This window comes from Bombina bombina, chromosome 5 (genome assembly GCF_027579735.1).
Source record: "Bombina bombina isolate aBomBom1 chromosome 5, aBomBom1.pri, whole genome shotgun sequence".
In the NCBI taxonomy this organism is placed as follows: Eukaryota; Metazoa; Chordata; class Amphibia; order Anura; family Bombinatoridae; genus Bombina; species Bombina bombina.
In genome coordinates this window covers 471,338,612-471,357,214 of record NC_069503.1, presented here as the reverse complement: position 1 = coordinate 471,357,214, position 18,603 = coordinate 471,338,612, and the positions used below count along the sequence as shown (strand labels likewise).

The 18,603-nt window shown below is 36.8% G+C and overlaps 1 protein-coding gene across 2 annotated transcripts in view; it reads right to left on the bottom strand.

Moving 5' to 3' along the window:
- NKD2 (NKD inhibitor of WNT signaling pathway 2) overlaps window positions 1-18,603 on the bottom strand; it is a 144,656-nt gene that overhangs the window by 114,400 nt on the left and 11,653 nt on the right. The window lies entirely within an intron of this gene.

Genomic DNA, 18,603 nt, shown 5'->3' with positions numbered 1-18,603 from the left:
CTAAATAAAATGTAGCATGTAGAGGTGAACACAATATTTTGGAAACAATCTAATTGCATAGAGTATTTGGTAGGGAGTAATAACAATCTGTGTGATGCAAATGCTGTGAGTAACCTTTAGCAAGCAGGGTCTCTGGTAATATCAATACACGTCTATTTGTATAATATGTTTAGTTGAGGGAGCTCAATAACAACAGTATAATTGTCCAGCATAGTGATGATCTACCTCATGATTCTCAACCAACCCCTGGTCAGCGGGAGCTTAAAAACAGATAAATGTCAACCATAGCAAGTAAGGTGTGGTCCCCAGCAGTGATACTAGTATACAGATACTCCCTTCATAAATAGATATATTAACATGCTAACATTTGCGCTGGGAGAACTGCTAATGGCAAAATGAAAAACCAAAAAAAAACCACACAAAAAAAAAAAAAAGATTTTGTACAAACGATACATCTCATCAAAGAAATAACAAAGAGAAAACAGAGAAAAATATCTGCAGTTCCAATCATCAACTTGTTATCGTAGAGTGGGACTCATAAATCTTGTCTTTCAGGCTATGGAGCCGTCATTTAGGAGGATGAGGCCAAAGTACACAAAGACAGGCCACATAATTAGAGTCGGCCGCATCTCCCAAATCAGGTGCGTATTGTAAGGATCCGCTACTCCTTTTGGTTAAAACACTCTCCGAAGGGCAGGCATTCTCTGGTAAGAGGTGTCGAGTAGAGCTCCCTTGGGTAACAAACTCGGGCACGTCAGGCGCCGCAGCCTCTCCCTCAAAGCATCCAGTGCTACCTGCATCTGTAGTTAGGCGGCTAACGGTCGAGATAAGCCGGTCTAGTCTACTCATCAATTTGCGATCATATTCCTGAAAGAGGGCTAGGATAGCCACGTGGGGATCCTCCATGTCCGCACCACCTCGCAACTAGGCCACACTAAGTTGCCCCAACAGTGGGCTGTAAAAACACTCCCGGTCTTCCTTAATCTTTAAAGCCAACCTTTAGTTAGAGGTTTAAAGTACTTCTCTCCTTTATTATAGAATGTCAAGTCAAGTAAAAACCCCAAAATCTTTGTTGAAGCCGGGAGCTACTGTAATGTGCGACCAGTCTCTTTGGCGGTTAGCTCCGCCCCCCCGAACACATATTTTTTCTTTCGTGATTCAGATAGAGCATGCAATTTTAAACAACTTTCTAATTTACTCCTATTATCAAATTATTTTCATTCTCTTGGTATCTTTATTTGAAATTAAAGAATGTAAGTTTAGATGCCGGCCCATTGCTGTTAAACACACTGTGTTGTTCTTGCTGATTGGTGGGTACATTCACCAAAAAAATAGCTTAAATGCCTTCTTTTTCAAATAAAGAAAGCAAGAGAACGAAGAAATATTGATAATAGGAGTAAATTAGAAAGTTGTTTAAAATGGCATGCTCTATCTGAATCACGAAAGAAAACATTTTGGGTTCAGTGTCCCTTTAAGTGCTAGTTTTCTTTTTTTAAATCTTTTTTTTTTTTTTCTTTAAAGACTGCACTTACCAGTTTTTGGGGGCTAAAATCAGCGACTGTAGGGTGTTAGAAAAAAAAGGCACTAAAAAGTGCCTTTTTATTGCGGTCTATAGGAACTGTATGTTCCCTGTAAATATATATGTATATGCTTATATACATATATATTTGTGTGTTAATATGTGTATATATAGTCATATACATATATATTTACACTTTGCTGCCATTGCTGCACTACTTACCCCTTTTTTGCGCTAGTTCTCATGCACTTGTTCTAAGTTCAGCAATGTTCAGTATAGGTGGGGAATCAATAGGCAAAATATGTTATTTCAAATGAGAAAATAAAGCTGAAGGAGCAATTTCTAAACAATTTAATATGCTCCAGTAGGTAAAATGAGGGAGAAAATATTAGCATACACTCTCCCTTTAATTTTAAATTGTTCACTCTAAGGGGACGATTTATCAATGTCCGCCCCACATCGAAAAATGACGACAGCATAATTTATCATTGCACAAGCATTTCTAGTTAAATTGATTTTATCGGATCGGGATGATTGCTGTCCGCCGCTTCAGAGGTGGCGGAAGTGTTAAGGAGCAGAGGTCTTATGACCACTGCCTCTTAACTCTTGATTCCGAAGCTCCAGCGGAATAAGCCGCATTAACCGCTTGATAAATGGGCCCTAAGTATTTGGCTGAGGAATAAAGACAAAGATAAGATAAGGAAGCATTTATGTGTACAGAAAATAAGATCTGATTTCCCTACAAGCGTAACCCATTTTGATGGATTGGGGTTTCAAAGAACAAAGCCAGCTATTTCATATACAAAAATAAACCCAATAAAGCAATTTCTCATACATTTTATACTCTGCAGCTGGCATAACAAGTCATTAGAAACACATTCAGGGGGAAAACAATGTTACAGTATACTGTCCCTTTAATTTTAGATGGCATTGGGATGTTATAATAGTTTAAAGAATATCAAATAAACAAGACATCTTTCATATGAAGGGTGTGTTACGTATTTACACACTACAAGTCTGTACATCCTTTCGCCTGTGGGACAGAACCTAACCTGCAACCAGTTTTTAGAACAGATGCCAACTGGTGCCAAGAAGAGGGACCAAAATGGAATTTGTTTCTGCCTGTCCTCCTTTCTGGTGATCACTACCACTGTCAGGTAGCCAGGCCACGCTTTCTCCTTCACTCACTAGCCAACTTAAGGTAATCGTAGCAAACAGCCTGAAGTGGGCATACAACTGGCATAAGAAGTTACTGGGCACATGTATCTGATTTTAGGTTTGATGACGGGTCATTCAATTCAATTTTCTAATTATGCATCAGCAATTATCCATGCACTGGAAAAGATCTACATGAAAATTAAATGATGATTTGTTAAAAACATATACATAGTTCTGCAGGCCCAGGGAACATTCATTGAAAACCTTAAAGAATTTTCAGTAAGAGCAGGAAAAATAATAGCGCATAAAAAAATTAGTTCTGTGTATTGTTGTATTGTATCATCAGTAATAAACTTAATAATAATAATATTTTGGGAGTTGCTGGAAAGTATCATCTTACAATGCTTGAGGGAGGAATATAGATCACTCCTGTCTCTGTTTGTGTAGCTTTGGCAATTATAAGATTATAGGACTGCAACCCATGGTATGGGGTAATTCCAAGCTGTAAATAGTAGTTGTTAGTAAAGCAGGATAAGATTAGCAGACAAGAATTTTCTACATTTCTTCTCCCAATGACCTCATAGACCTATCAAAATAATCTTTCTTTGACAGTCTATTTTAGAAAAAAAGACATCACCTAACATTTTCCCCCTCACAATTAAATGTACAACATAGCCCATTTTATAGAATTTTTACAAAATATTTAGTAGGCAACCCTTAAGGGGCTGGCGCAGCAGAATTCCTAGTGCCTAGGGCAGCACAAAACCTAAATATGCCACTAGTTTAAGCTACACTTTAAAATTATAAGAATAGTTATGTGCCTGACATAAGGAATGAGGTAATATCTACAGAGGGGCTCGACAAACCCAGGAGCCAGGGAGCCATTGGTTTCTAAAATTTTATCCCTGGCTTCTAACTTTTTGGGTTATTCTCCATATATCTATATACAAATCCAACTATCTGGCTTCTAAAATTATGTCTAGCTCAAAAACTACTCTTACTAACTCCTAAATCTACAGGCAGTAAATTGTGACCTAATAGCTGTGCTTAGGGGACAATTTCAATGCATTGTTGTAAAATAATAATAATAATAATAATAATAAGTCAGTATTTAAAATGTAAGTAAATATTAAGCTAAAATGAGCTAATATAAACTTTTTCAATGCTTGTTACATAAATTATCATTAACTCAATTTAAATTAAACTGTGTAATTAATGTGTGCTTTGTACAACTTTAGTAACATTTATTAATAACAGCAAAATGTTATAATTTTGCTAAGTATTACACTGCCCCCACCCAGTTACTTCCTAATGCCACCCGGCTGGCAAAAATAACACTGAATGTCTGAAGTATATAAATTGTCTTTAACTTAAAGTTTACGCTAAAGACATTTTTTCTACTAAAGAAAATATGAGTTGTCAACACTCTTTACTATGATATAATGGCATGAAAGTAAATGTTTCCTTTGATACATATATGAAAGGACTTGTAACTATTAGCTAATAAAGCTGCAGGAGTTGTCCTTATCTGCCACAGAACAAATGATTCCCAAGTATCAGTTCCTAGAAACATAGATATTGACGGCAGATAAGAGCCATAGGCCCAGCAAGTCTGCCCGACTTTCAGTTCTACACAACTTTGCATTTTCTGTTTTTATATCAACTGAAAGTTTTTTTTTTTTCATGCAAAAATATGTTTAATTACCAGTCTTTCAATTTAAAAAAAATAATTTAGAAATAAAAATCAAATTTAAAATTCCAGATCTGACTAAGTGCAATTTTGCAGATCACATTTGTTTGCAAAAAAAAAAAAAAAACCTTGAAAAAAAAGTTAATATGTTCCAAAGAATATACAGGTAAGCTGTGTGCATGTGCGGGGGCCCTGGGCAAAATTACTTTGTGGGGACCCTCAGCCCAGTGCCCTTATTCCCCTCCTCGGTATGCCCTGCTCCTTGTATGCTCCAACCCTGTGCCAACATTCAGTGATACCTTTATAAAGAATAACACAAAATATTAGACCTCCTGATACCATAAACACTTCTCATAAATGAAATACAACATATATATATATTACACCATTTCATAACCTCACTGCTAACATTGCGGGGCCCCCCCAAAGAGCGGGGCCTGGGCTGATGCCGAAAAGGCAAGCTTGCTTGGAGCGCCCATGATTTCATGTGTGATGTCACTAAGGGCCCGATAATCAAAAGCTCTCCACTCTGGCGAGATTATATAAGAAGTCTTGTCAATTCTGTGAGAAAAACACATTTTTAAAGGGCTAAAGGGTTTATCTTGCTATGCAGGGCTCTGTATGTGAAGGAGAGACATATGCATTATGATATAGGGCTAGATTTATTAAAGCTGAGGCGGACAGGGGCGCGTATACGCGCCCCTGTACGCCTCAGCTCACCTGTGGCGGGGCAAAATTACCCGCAGGTATTCGCCATTGCACACGAGCGCAATTTTGCGTTCACGTGCAATCCCGCCCCCTCCCGGCGCACAGCCAATCAAGCGAGGGCAGGAGCTGTCAAGCTCCTCAATCTGACTAGACTGAGGAGATTGAATTTCGCCACCTTAGAGGTGGCGAAGAGGTTAGGGAAGCGGCTGTCTGGTGACCGCTGCTTGATAAATTACGGCGAGCAAGTTCTTGTGAGAACTTGCAGCCGTAGGGCTTTAATAAATCTAGCCCATAATGCTCAAAAAATGGTCTGCAAAATTTTTGAGAGATTTCTCTCCATGCCGACGACGAGTGTTTAATCATCAGGCACTATTGAGAGAGTTGTACATTTAAAAAATTATTTTATTTGTACCTTGAAAAAAAAAACATCTTAAAAATGTTTTTTTTTTGCATGAAAAAGGTTAAAGGGACACTCAAGTCAAAATAAACTTTTATGATTCAGAAAGAGCATGCACTTTTAAGACACTTTTCAATTTGCTTACATTATAAAATTTTGCACAATCTTGTTATATTCACACTTTCTGGGGAACAAGATCCTACTGAGCATGTGCATAAGCTCACAGGATATATGTATACTAGTCTGTGATTGGCTGATGTCTGTCACATGATACAGGGGGCTGGACAATAGGAGAAAAAATAAATTTGTCAGAAAAAAAATCTACTGTTTATTTGGAATTCGGAGTAAGTGTTACTGCATTGCCTTTCTATTATGCGCTTGTTATTTACAAAATTCTACTGTATTGAGTGGTCCATTAAAGCTGCTCATTTTGATTATAAAACTAACAGCACGTGAATATTTGTAAAGTTACATACCCCAATAGGATAAAAAACAAACGGCCAGATTACGAGTTTTGTGTTATGAGTGGCTCGCTACTAACTTGCAAGTTATTTCCACCGCTCACCTTTAATAGCGCTTCTATTACAGGTTTGCAAAAAAACAGCGTTTGTGGGCAATATGGCAGCGTTGAGCTCCATACCTCACACAAATACCAGTGCTGCTTTGAGCTGGTTTTACGTGCTCGTGCACGATTTCCCCATAGACATCAAGCGAGCCGGCTGATTGGAACAGCCAATAGAATGCGAGCTCAATCCTATTGGCTGATTGGATCAGCCAATACGATTTTTTACCCTTTAATTCCGATTGGTTGATAGAATTCTATCAGCCAATTGGAATTAAAGGGACGCCATCTTGTATGACGTCATTTAAAGGAAACTTCATTCTTCAAGACCCATCGAAAGAAGAGGATGGTCCGCGCCGTTTGTCTTTAAGATGGAGCCGCTCCGCGTCGGAAGGATGAAGATAGAAGATGCCGTCTGGATGAAGACTTCTGCCCGCCTGGAGGACGACTTCTTGTGCTTGGATGAAGACTTCTCCCGGCTTCGTTGAGGACTTCTTGCCGCTTGGATGAAGACTTCTCTCGGCTGGATGGTTGTCCGGTCTTCAAAAACTGTAAGTGGATCTTCGGGGGTTAGTGTTAGGTTTTTTAAGGGTTTATTGGGTGGGTTTTATTTTTTGATTAGGGACTTTGGGCAACGTAAAAGAGCTAAATGCCCTTTTAAGGGCAATGCCCATCCAAATGCCCTTTTCAGGGCAATGGGTTAATAACTTTAATATAGTGGTGGCGACATTGGGGCAGCAGATTAGGGGTTAATAAGTGTAGTTATGTGGCGGCGATTTTGGGGGCAGCAGATTAGGGGTTAATAACAGTAATGTAGGTTGCAGCAATGTTAGGGACAGCAGATCAGGGGTTAATAATATTTAACTAGTGTTTACGATGCGGGAGTGCGGCGGTTTAGGGGTTTAAAACGTTTATTATAGTGGCGGTAATGTCCGGAGCGGCAGATTAGGGGTTAATAAGTTTATTTTAGTGTTTGCAATGCGGGAGGGCCTCGGTTTAAGGGTTAATAGGTAGTTTATGGGTGGTAGTGTGCTTTGTAACACTTTAGTTATGAGTTTCATGGTACAGCTTTGTAACGTAAAACCCATAACTACTGACTTTCAGTTTACGTTACGGATCTTGTAGTTATAAGCTGTACCACTCACTTTTTGGCCGGACAGGAAAACTCGTAATACCAGCGTTGTGGAAGTCCCATTGAAAAAGGACTTTTTAAAAAGTGCGGTAGTTATGTTGCGTGACAGCCAAAAAAGTGTGCGGTACAGCTGTACCTACAAGACTTGTAATAGTGAAAAAGCAGCGTTATACTCACAACGCAAAACTCGTAATCTAGCCGAAAGTGTTCTTGTTTCTGTCCTCAATGCAAGAACATGCATTAAAAAAAACTATAATAAATGTTCTCTTTTAGATAAAACAAATATATATATATATATATATATATATATATATATATATATATATATATATATATATTGACTTGAATACCCCTTTAATGTCACAGAACATATATACGTAAAAAAAAATGAATGCATTTTCCACTCTCTGTAGTTGCCCTTTAGTTATTACTTGTAAAAAAAAAATAAAGAAAAAATGGGACATATGAGCAGCTGGGTTTGCAGAGGCCATCGTTACTCTTGGGGAAAGAAAAGGGGCTTAGATTCTTTTTTAAAAGTGCTTTGATCATTATTTGAAGTAGCTGGGAAATCCAATTAGGCAACTGTTAAAAAAAAACTTGATCTGTTCCCCACCCACTTCTTAAGCTAAAATTGTAATAAATGTCTTACTGCCAAAAACATGCAAGTTGATTTCTATTTTTACAAAAGGGGTTTTGTATGAAATGCCATTTTCTTTGCACACACTGAATACTAAACGCTTGCAAATTACGGATTCCGCTGGAAAATTATAAATGCCTGAGTAGTCAAGATCAAATAATGATGATATAAAAACAAAATGATTCATCTGCTGGGAAATGTGTTCCTATGAACACAAAATTATATGGCAATCTGAAATTCTTGTGCTTTCAATAAAAAAGCATCTACCTTTCCAAAAACATATTTTAATTTACACATTGAAAGAAAGCAGCACAGTTTTATGAAAATGTGCTTTACTTTCCAAGTATTACAATTGAAAATGACTTTAAGAAAAACTTTAGTATACTTCTATAATTAAAATGAATTTGTTCTCTTGGAATTCTTTGTTGAAAAGCATACCTAGATAGGCAGCAATGCACTACTAGGAGCTAGCTGGTGATTGGTGGCTACTCACGTTTCTTGTCATTGTCTACAGGATGTGTTCAGCTAGCTCCCAGTAGTGTATTGACAGTTTTACAGTTTTATATGCAAGATATAGTGCACTAATAATGCTCTAACACATAAGAGCAATAGAAAAGAACCACTGCATTGCAAAATTAATGTTTTAAACTCAAATTAAAACTGTTGTTTTGTTAGCAAAATGTGCATTGTTTGCAGTCCAAAGACACACCTTAATAAACATCTTATGTGTTTTTTTTATTAACTATGAATAGAGACAATCCTCTTAATTCATAATGACTCGCAGTTACTGTAAAGGGACATTAAAATGTCATGATTCAGATAAAGTAAGCAATAAAAAAAGAATCAATTTTAATTTCTGTGTCATATTGTGCCATCTTTTAATATGCATACTTTGTGAAGCACCAGTTCCTACTGAGCATGTGCAAGATTTTACAGCGTATACATGTCTCTGATTGGCTGTTGTTTGTTACATGATACTGGGGACAGGGAAATGGAAGGAAACTTTGAAATGTGTAAGACAAAGCTCTATCGCTCATTTGAATTCCAGAATGATACATTGTCTTTTTCTTATGCATTTCTACTGTATTTAATGGTCCTTTAGGATGAAATTTGTTTGAAATATTGAGTAGTCTTCAGAATATCTAAATAATCTAACACAGGAAATAAACTGATTTTTTGTTTCAAATACTTTTGTAGTGTATAGTAGTGGTTTTTTTTTTACATTTTTATGTGTGCATTTATGTTTAATACAAGACATAGTGGAGAAAAAAATAACATTTAAAATACATGCACAATATTCATAGCATCAATGTTGTGACATTACCCCCTCGTTTTCTAATGTGATGTCAATCAGAGATTGTAAACTGAACACAAGGGGAGTCTGTCTTCTTTACAATCCATGGGACTGTGGTAACCTATCAAAAACTGAAACAAAATCACTTCTGGAACTTGCTTGAGGGCCTGTGACAAATGGGAATGGTGACCTTTACGGCCCTTTAAAGCTTAATTGTCTCTTTAAAAAATAGTAAGAGTTTTTCTGAAACTTTTAAAGGTAACCAAATTACCTTTATTACAGACCACAAAATGTACTGAAAAAAACAAAACTTCATCACTGAATTATTTTTGAATGCAATTAAACTGGGATTATTAAAAAACAAATCAAATTTGACATGCAAGTCTATTTTATGGTTATTCCCTGATTCTAGGGTTGCCATTAAGGGAGGACACTTATGAAAAATACAAATGTTAGGGGCTATTTACATACTGCAGATTCTTATAATGGCACATTATTCAAACATTTCTTTATTTTTCAAATGTGCCCCCCCTCCCTTTAAAACAGCAATATGGCAGCCCTACCTGAATTACAGTTTCCAATTCTATTACAACCGTAACTGATGTAGTAGTTGTTTATATCAGCCATGACAATTAAAAGGGACATAAAAATCAATATTAAACATTCCTGGTTCAGACAGATCATACAATTTCAAGAGACTTTTGTTATATCAATTATTTTATTCTCTTGCTTTTCATTGCTAAAAAAAGCATACCTAAGTAGGCTCATTAACTAGCTGGTGATTGGTGGCTGCACATATATGCCTCTTGCAATTGGCTCGCCAAATGTGTTCAGCTAGCTTCCATTAGTGCATTACTGATCTTGAGCTGATTTTAACTCTGTGTTTAACCCCTTTGCAATATTAAAATGCACTAACACATTTATGTCCTGTTAAGCGTCCATGCAACTCTGGAACTGGTTGACACAGACAACTAATTTACAAATAACAGACACATTAAGAAAAAGTATTCAGACTATATTTTCTTTGATGTCTTCTTATTCGTTTGTTTATTAAACAGAAGCAGACTGATTAGTGCAGCAGAAATTAATTGTAATATAACATATCCCTATGCACATTAAACAGTTGTACTGACATCAGTTGGAAGTGTTCAGCAGACAGGAACTACTCCTGAGTATCACAAGTACATTTTTTGTCCATTTTATGATTTTTATGGAGATAGAAAAGGTCAGACTAGACAAAAAATAATGGATCCTATGCGTTGTTAAAATCTTTGTTCTGTGCTTATTGAGTTCAATCAACACAGTCAATCCACAAGCAAGGGCTCGGCTTTGTCTGTTTCCTTGAAAAGCATTCACACATTTTCTTTGTTACATTTCTTTGATGAAATGTTTGTTGAATAAGGAGTGTTTCCTTTTTTTTATCCGTAGCCCACCCTGCCTTACAGATCCTTAAAAAAAAAAGCAGAAATTGGAGTCATAGCTGAGGAAGTGCTTATTTAACATACATCGACATTAGACAATGGAGAAAGCCCACAGGATATGAGACCCCTATGATGCTAACATCTTAAGTGCTATAAACTAACACACAGCATATTCTCTTTCAATTGATAGGCTGAACATAAGACTTGCAACCAAAAATACTAAGAATTGTGTAGGAAAAGTGTAGCTAAATGATAAGTCTTTCAACTACAAACAAATCTACAACATGGACTACAGGGGAAGTAAATAAAAAAAAAACAAAAAAAAAATACCACTAGGCTACCAGTCAGGGGAGAAAGAAAATACTAGACCAGAGGATAGAATTTACTAGTCAATGTTAAAGGGACAGTGTCCTGTAAAATTGTTTTTCCCTTAAAGGGACATTATACACTCATTTTTTCTTTGCATAAATGTTTTGTAGATAATCTATTTATATAGCCCATAAAGTTTTTTTTTTTTAAATTAATGTATAGTTTTGCTTATTTTTAAATAACATTGCTCTGATTTTCAGACTCCTAACCAAGCCCCAAAGTTTTATGTGAATACGCTCAGCTACCTACTCCAGCTTGCTCCTGTTTGTGTAAAGGGTCTTTTCATATGCAAAAGAAGGGGGGGGGTCTTATTTGCCACTTGCAGTGGGCTTTCCAACTACCTTTTCAACAGAGCCAAACTGACAGCTTCTAAGTACGTTTTTAAACAGTTTTATACTGGATTTTATATCAGTATCTGTGCATCTTATTCTTTATAGTAGTGTCTATTACATGCAGTTATATGAAAATGAGTGTATACTGTCCCTTTAAAGGGCATACTATACCCAAATATTTTCTCTTTCATTATTCAAATAGAGCATGCAATCTTAAGCAACTTTCTAATTTACTCCAATTATCAATTTTTCTTCATTCTCTTGGTATCTTTATTTGAAAAAAAACCCAGATATGTAAGTGTACAAGGCAGCCCATCTTTGGTTCAGCACCTGGGTAGCTCTTGCTGATTGGTAGCTAAATGTAGTCTGATAGCTCAGCATGCTAAGGCACTGTGGCTGAGCTCTGTAGCAACCCAAGGGTTGAAGGTTCAATCCCCGGCGAGGTTCACTCAGCCTTTCATCCTTCCGAGGTCGATAAAATGAGCAGCGCCTTGAGACCCTTACGGGTGATTAGCAGCGCTTTACAAGTACCCAATACATACATACACCACTCAGCAAGCGCTATACAGGGTGCTGTAACCTATGCTTACATTTCTGCTTTTTTAAATAAAGATACCAAGTGAACAAAGAAAAAATGATAATAGGAGTAAATTAGAATGTTGCTTAAAATTACTGCTCTATCTGAATCATGAAACAATTTTTTTTAGTTTCCCTTTAATGTATTTCCAATTACATGTTATACCAGCTGTTTAATAAAATGTACAAGAAATAGCTTCTTTGTATTTATTTGTGTATATGAAATAGATGCTTATTTCTGTCTGTAAAACAAAGCCCAAAACTTAGAGAGAACAATGGAAACTTAACATTTTTGATGTGTTGTTATAGAATAATATATCAGCCAAGTCTAAAAGCTTTTAAACATCAAAATACAAAGTCCAGGCACTCACAACCCACAAGCCAGATTTGTCAAAAGTTGTCCAAAGTTTTTTAGAAAACATTAAAAGCACACGGTATATCCACTTCACATAAAAACAATGTATACATTACAGTAGCACCAGTAGCGGTTCTACACGGGGGCATACAAGGGCCAGTGTGCCCCCCCCCCACCTGAGCTTATCCATGAAGTTGATTCCTTGTTTTGCTGCAGTGTTATTGCTATTCCGCACTTGCCTCCTGATATCAGAGCCCCCCCCCCCTCACGTGACGTCATCATTCTGCTGCCAGTGTTTCTCCTTATGATGTAGAATCATTCGAAAAGGAGCTGGGAAACTTGACCTCAAGTTGGCTTATCCCCCTCCCCCAGGACCTTTGATTTATTCTATTAAAGATCCCTATTCTTCCAGCCGCTGGACTCCTAATTTACAGATTATCCATCTCCCAGAACCACCCCCATACTCAGCGTTAACCCCCCCTGGAGGATCCCTTTCACCACCCAAAAGGATAGCAATTTACCTTCCAGCGGATCTCCTCACACAAAATGTAGCGGTTCTCAGTAATCAAATACTATTGCTGCAGCAATGTCTGAAATTCTGCCCTACAGTGAGGATAAGACGGGGCATTACGGCTCTGGTGCAGAGGTTGGGCAAATATCATTCAGCTGCCGCCTGCAGGATACCAGTTCCTTTTTTGTGGTTAATCAGCAGAAGAGAGCCCCCAAAAACTGAGGCAGATCAGTAGAGCTAAGAGAGGTAAGTGGGATGTAAACACCTATTGGATAGAATGATGTCTGCATAATTTCCCAAACATTTTGTCTCCATTCTTTCATCTATTTCACTTGCATTTTCTCTCATTCTCTCTTCTGCAGTTAACTGCTCTCGCCCCCTGTAGCCTCTAATGGGGTTTGTGTCATATATGGCATGGGGTGCATATTTCCAATTTAACTACCAAACAGAACTGATACGCTTTGATTTTCGATTCATGGAACCACTGTGGCAGCCAATGGAACCACTGTGGCAGCCAAATAGTTTACTGAGCCTGGGATGCTTATGATATTTTAGGGTTATAATATGATTTTCAACAGGCTATTCCTTTATACCCTTATACCACTATTGTGAAGCCTGAAGTGGATTAGTATAACGTAATTACCTCCAGGTCCCTCTTGTACGCCCATAAAAAATATTCTGAAGGCTGCATGGGTGGGTATGTCCACAGACATTTTTTTTTATGCCCATTAAACATTCTAAAGACTGAAGAGCTGATTTGAGGTGCTTGCCTTTATGCTGTTCCTACGTTCGGAAGGCTCAATATGATGCTAGGGTATGATTTTAATGTAAAGCAAAATTAAAGTATTTAATGTTTAAATATCATTTGTTTCATGTTTTAATGTGCCCCTCTGATTAAACACTGGCCCCACCTTGGCCCCCCCAGTAAAATTTGTCTAGAACCGCCACTATCTGTCACTCCGGCACTGACGCGTTTTGTGCATGCGCCCTTAATCACTGAAGTGCCTGGACTTTGTATTTTGATGTCTGTTTTCTGGCGTTCTGGACGGTAACACCATCCTATACTCCCCCACACCAGCATGGCTATTCACACCGACTCTCCATATTGCCGACTATTAAAGTAAATGAAAATTTTGATGCTAAAGATCTGCTGTCAAGATTAAAAGGTAAGTTTTTTTTCACAACACGAGTGAAATGTAAATTTTGATGAATTAAAGTGCCCCTGTTTTTAATCGAATTTTTAAAAACCGGGCACTTTAGCATCAAAATTTACATTCACTTTAAAGAGTAGTGAGAGGATGAAGAGAGCATATAGCTTCTTTGCTTGGTGACGCCTAAAACTTTTTAGATCAAATTAACATCTTGTTTACTGCAGTTGTTTGCCAAAAGCCAATCTCCACCCGTATTTGGAGGAGCCAATCCTTGCTTGAGTCTGCATGGCTGGGCACGGTCATAATGTCAGTATAGCCTGCATTGTTTTGCAGTTGTTATCAGTTACAGCCAATTAGGGACATATATGTAGCAGTATTAGCCTTAGGAAGTCATCAGGCTGCATTTCAAGTTCTTAGAATTATAAAATCCACAATTTTCAATGATAAATTACATGAAAAGTGGAAAAGTAAACTGTAAAGTTGGCCATTATGCATAACTAAACATTTGATATAAAAAGCTCAAGTTTTTTACTGTTTAAACACAGACAAAATACAAATGGTTTACTTGTACTATTCTGGCGCTAGTGGAAATAGGCCGGCCTTATAATGCCTAATTGTTTTAGTGACTATTGTGTTCAGTCTTCTCTATATGACCTGAAACCCAGTATGGTGCATCTGTCAGCCCTACACAGACCCCTTTTTGCCATTGAGGGCCTATTTGAATTCTGTTTTATCCTAATAGTCTCTATAATAACAAAAAACAAACCATAAAGGGATATTGTCGTTTTTTAATTTGTTCCTTTAAAAAGAAAGCAAGTCATTTTTTTTATATATAAACAGCTTTTAAATAATTACAAGTTGTTGTTTTTTTTTTTCACAGCATTGAATGTATTAACATCTTGCTTGTTGCAATTGTTTTTCAACAATGAAACTACACAAATTAGTTGCCTTATTTGGAGGTTCCAATCCAGACTTGCTCCTGAAGTAGATATAGTTAGCCACTGTCATTTTGTTTGCAAAAGTTCCTTGTCTGATCCTTTCTGCTAAGATCAAACAGGGACAGATATGTATCAAGTCTGCAGCATACACTTCCAATTCTCAGAAGAGGAATTTTTAGACTTAAAGGAACATGAAACCCACATTTTTTCTAATTTACTTATTATCAGATTTGTCTTTGTTCTCTTGGTATCTTTTATTGAAAAGCAGGGACGTAAGCTCAGGAGCGCGCACGTATTTGGTGCACTATACGGCAGCAGATTTGCAAGAACGTTATCTATTTGCAAGAGCACTAGATGCAAGCACTATTTCATGTTGTGCTCCAGATGCCTACTTAGGTATCTCTTCAACAAAGAATACCATGGGAACAAAGCAAATATGATAAGACAAGTACACTGAAAACTTTTTTTAAATTGTATGCTCTGTTGGAATCACAAAAGAAAATGTGGGGGTTTCATATTCCTTTAAATTAGAAGAAAAGGGGACAAAATAAATAATGAATGCATATTACGCTTAACTAAACATTTTATATTACAATCTGAAGGTGTTTTATGCCCCAGTTTTGTACATGAAGCAGAACTGAGGTGTGCAGGTAGATAATGCTTATATCTGTTTGTAGCGTTATTTGGATCTATACTTATAATCTCTTTGAATTCTCCAAACCGATGTTGAGCTATAAAGAAAGATGAAAAAAATAAAAAAAAAAAGTATGCAAAATGTGGTGAAGGCATTGGGCCAGGGTTGGTGTGTGGTTTGTTATAGGATTGAATGAAACCTGACAGTTTTTTCTAATAGAGGAAAAGTATTGCAGAGGGCTCACTGTGCTGTGTGTCCCCTGGGCTTTAACATGCGGTATTCAGCTCAAAGGATTCATTCTTGCGTGTACACAAGAAAAAAACTTAAATGAAACCTGTTATGTACATCTGAGAGATCATAAAATAAACATTATTTACGTTATCCTGGCTCTTCTAGTTCAACACACTAATTTTAGAAATAATGCTTCAATCACAAATCTGTTATTTTAAAAAATCAGTTTATTTAAAGGAACAAACTTGTTTTTTTTTTTATATACTTTCATAAAATATATGGCAAATTAAAGGGATATGAAACCCCCCAAAAATATTTTGTCATTCATTCAGATAGTGCAAACAAACAAATCCAATTTACTTCTATTTTGCTTTGTTTCTATGGAATTCTTTGTTGAAGAGATACCTAGGTAACTAGGCAGTAGCGACAAACCCTCAACCTTATCCGATTGGTTGTGCATCCAGTGACCTCACAGAGACATGGACCAATCAGATCATGCATTAACGGCCGAGGGCAAATACGCTCCAGAGAGTTCTGTTTTAAACAAAGCCTCGGGTGCAGCAACTGCCTCTTGGAACCTAACCATGAGCCTTTAAAGGTTCTCGGACAGACCAGACTGTTATCCAACGGACATTTGTCAGATTATTATCCGCCGCACAAGCAGTTTGTCCAAAAATCTTTTAAAGCACATTGCGGGGAGGTGGGACCAATGGTTAGCTTCCCAGAGGCAGCTGCGTTGCCCGAGGCTCTGATTAGAACAGAACTCTCTGGAACGCATCTACCCTTGGGTGTTAATGCATGATCTGATTGGTCAGTGTCTCTGTGAGGTCACTGGATGCACAACCAATCGGATAAGGTGTAGGGTTTGTCGCTACTGCCTAGTTACCTAGGTATCTCTTCAACAAAGAATTCCATGGGAACCGGATGCACAACCTATCGGATAAGGTGTAGGGTTTGTCGCTACCGCCTCGTCCTGAGTAGGTGTATGGAGCACTGGATGGTAGGAAATAGAGCTGCAATCTAGTGCTCTTGCATATGGATAACATTAATAAAAAACTGCTGCCATATAGTGCTCCAGACATATGCATGCGCCTGAGCTTACGTCCCTGTTTTTCCACAAAAGATACCAAGCGAACAAAGAAAAAATAATATTAGAAGTAAATTGGAAAGTGGTTTAAATACAAATTTCTGCAGTTGCAAATAATTTTTATACACATTTAATCTTTTGGGAAAGTAAACACTAAAAATGTCTATATATTTGCATGAAAAAAAAAAGTTCAGTTGCAGAAGGTTATTTCGATTTTGACACTTACAGGAAGTAGATGACTCTATCCAACTGCGTCTTAAAGGACTGCTAAATACACAAACTGTCAAAGCTGCCATACATTTCCCTGTCCATTGTATCATGTGATATATCAGCCAATCACAGTACTGTAAATAAAGTGTAATAAAAGTGACACAAAACAAACAAATATAATCCAAAAGATACACTGCACATATATAATGTGGATATTGCACAGTCTCATCGCTATTTCCACTCAGTTTCTTGTAACTAGGCTCCACCCCCTCACGTGACATGCAACAGCAAAGCGATATTGAGGTCAATCCATCCCCATATTGGGACAGTCGCTCTGGTTTCTTTATCTGGCTATATGCTTGAGTCCCTTTAGTGGTATAGTGCTATATTGTGGCGTTTTTATGGTACAAATATTTATTGGCACAATTTTTTATCCACATTGGAAACTATATCTGTGCAGTGTATCCTTTGGATTATATTTTATTATTGATATGTTATTTAATTTAGAGATTTATCTAACACATTTAATCATATATGTATATACTGTGAACTCTTGCACATTCTTAGTGGTAGCTGGTGCCTCAGAAAGTGTGCACATGAAAAGACTACATAATTTGATAAAGGAAAATAATTGGAAAGTTTTTTGTTTTTTTAAATTGCATGCTCTATCCAAAAGTTTACTTTTGACTTTAGAGTATTTTAAAGAACTGTTTGCTGGCTATGATTTGGCTAAATTACATTATACTTTTCAGAAGAATAAAATAATCTACAAAATGTAAGACTTTTAAGCAAATGTTCTAGCACTTTACATATTCTTAGTTTTAAATGATCACATTGCAATCACAATTGCAGACATTTACCCATGATGCTCTAATCTTTGACTCTTATCTAAATTCCTTACAAATGACTGAGAATCTTGAATTTTTCACCCCTTGAAATGTTCAAATTGTGCCTTATCTTCATGTCCTCCTCATATCTTGTGGCTGTAATTCTTTTCTGAACAGTAGATGACTTGAAAAGGGGGCAGGGGTCAATTAGAGAAAAAAAATCATCCATCTTGCAACAGCAAAGAAAACATAAAGGGCTAGATTACAAGTGGAGAGCTAATTTATTGCGTGCCCGCAAATGGGCAAATTTGCCTGTTTGCAGGCGTGCAATAAATAACCAGCCATTACAAGCAGCTGGTTAATGCTACCTTGAGTTGCAGTAGCAATTAGCGCTTATAAAATTAACCAGAGATCAGATCTTTGGTAAATTTTATGAATGTGCCCCAAATGCTTCCAAAATACAGTGTAGTGTATGTTATTAAAAAATAAAAGTGGTAGCATTTTTATTTTTTTAATAAAACAATTGCACTAGGCAGTATTTGGGGGGTATGGTTGGTGGGAGTGGGGTGTTAAAAAAAACAGCTCTGAAATGTGCCTTTACATTGTGGTCTACTGGAATTGTATGTTCCCAGTAAATATATAAGTATATGCTTATATACACACACAGACATATATATATATATATATATATATATATATATACACACACACACATATTAACACGTAAATATATATGTATATGCTTATATACACACACAGACATATATATATATATATATATATATATATATACACATATTAACACGTAAATATATATGTATATGCTTATATACACACACAGACATATATATATATATATATATA